The sequence below is a fragment of the Aotus nancymaae genome, unplaced genomic scaffold, assembly GCF_030222135.1.
Source record: "Aotus nancymaae isolate 86718 unplaced genomic scaffold, 86718_ANA_hifiasm-v0.15.2.pri h1tg000040l, whole genome shotgun sequence".
Classification (NCBI taxonomy): domain Eukaryota; kingdom Metazoa; phylum Chordata; class Mammalia; order Primates; family Aotidae; genus Aotus; species Aotus nancymaae.
The window spans coordinates 36,173,330-36,175,447 of record NW_026988454.1 but is presented as its reverse complement, the minus strand read 5'-3'; the positions used below and the strand labels follow the sequence as shown (position 1 = coordinate 36,175,447).

The 2,118-nt window shown below is 41.9% G+C and overlaps 1 pseudogene; it reads left to right on the top strand.

The window, feature by feature from the left end:
* The first annotated feature begins 341 nt into the window (after nucleotides 1–341).
* Nucleotides 342–1,705, top strand: LOC105721274 (succinate--CoA ligase [ADP-forming] subunit beta, mitochondrial-like; annotated as a pseudogene).
* The last annotated feature ends 413 nt before the right edge of the window (nucleotides 1,706–2,118 follow it).

Genomic DNA, 2,118 nt, shown 5'->3' with positions numbered 1-2,118 from the left:
TGCAGAAAGAGTCACTGGGACTCACCATAAATATTGCGGTTTTCTCTTCCTTCCGGGAACACGTAGGATGACACATTCTTAACCCTTAGCTTGGCTTTGTCTAATGGACTGTGAGTGGAGTGTGTGGCTGACTTCTAGCTGTAGGCTTTAAAAGCCAGTACAGTTTGCCAATTCCCTTTCTCTCCTGTGTGCTCATTAAGACACATATTTAGATGAAGCTCTTCGTTAGGCAAGGTCCCCAAGTGACTACAGGAGCAGAGCCACTCTGCTGATCTGTGCTGAACTTATGTAGTATGAGTGAAAAATAAGTAAGTAGCTTATTGTGTTAAGCTACTGCTGACTCAGAAATGGCGGCCTCCATGTTCTGCGGCCGGTAGTTGGCTGCCTCCACCTTTTGGAACCACCGGCCTCAGGTTCTGGGAAATTCTGGGTTGTTTAATAACCATGGACTCCAAGTACAGCAGCAACAGCAAAGGACTCCCTCACTACATGAATGCATGAGGATGGAATTATTGCAAGAAACTGATGTCTCCGTTCCCGAAGGATATGTGGCAAAGTCACCAGATGAAGCTTATGCAATTGCCAAAAAATTAGGTTCAAAAGATGCTGTGATAAAGGCACAGGTTTTAGCTGGTGGTAGAGGAAAAGGAACATTTGAAAGTGGCCTCAAAGAAGGAATGAAGATAGTTTTCTCTCCAGAAAAAGCAAAAGCTGTTTCTTCGCAAATGATTGGGAAAAAAGTTGTTTACCAAGCAAACAGGAGAAAAGGGCAGAATATGCAATCAAGTATTGGTCTGTGAGCTAAAATATCCCAGGAGGAGACAGTACTACTTTGCAATAACAATGGAAAGGTCATTTCAAGGTCCTGTATTAATAGGCAGTTCACATGGTGGCGTCAACATGGAAGATGTTGCTGCTGAGACTCCTGAAGCAATAATTAAAGAACCTATTGATATTGTAGAAGGCATCAAAAAGGAACAAGCTCCCTGGCTTGCACAGAAGATGGAATTTCCACCTAATATCGTGGATTCAGCAGCACAAAACATGGTCAAGCTTTACAGCCTTTTTCTGAAATACGATGCAGCTATGATAGAAATAAATCCAATGGTGGAAGATTCAGATGGAGCTGTGTTGTGTATGGATGCAAAGACCAATTTTGACTCTAATTCAGCCTATTGCCAGAAGAAAATCTTTCATCTACAGGACTGGACCTAGGAAAATGAAAGGGACGAAGATGCTGCTAAGGAACGTCTCAACTACATTGGCCTCGATGGAAATATAGGCTGCTTGTTTGGCTATGGCCGCAATGGATATAATAAAACTTCATGGAGGGACTCCAGTCAACTTCCTTGATGTTGGTGGTGGTGCTGCAGTCCATCAAATAACAGAAGGGTTTAAGCTTATCACTTCAGATAAAAAGGTACTGGCTATTCTGGTCAACATTTTTGAAGGAATCATGCACTGTGATGTTATTGCACAGGGTACAGTCATGGCAGTAAAAGATTCGGAAATTAGAATCCCTGTTGTGGTACAGTTACCAGGTACGTGGGTCGATGATGCTAAGGCACTGCTAGCGGACCGTGGACTTAAAATACTTGCTTGTTATGACTGGGATGAAGCTACTAGAATGGTTGTAAAGCTCTCTGAAATAGTGACCTTTGCAAAGCAAGCACATGTGGGTATGAAATTTCAGTTGCCAATATGATCTGAAAACCCAGTGGATGGCTGAAGGTGTTAAATGTGCTGTAATCATTAAGAATACTGTGTTCTGTGTTATCGTTCTTTTTCTTTTTAGTGTGTGGAGATTGTAATTACTATCTAGGCACACAAACATTTAAAAGCATTTGGTCTGCATTTAATTCTACCATTCAGAATGAACTGTTGGTACGAAGCACGTATAATGCAGGTATCTTCTTTCTTTTGTCCCAGCCAGTCTTTTTTGCTTCTTCTACAAAATGTAACTCGCAATATGCCAGTTTATTATTGTTGGGGAAAAAAAGCTACTAAGCATTGGGGGTTATTTATTACTGCAACATGACAGAGACTACCCTGACTGATGAACAGGCTAACCTGCTGCAGTAAACAACCAGAATGTACTCTCCACTGCACGGTCGTTCA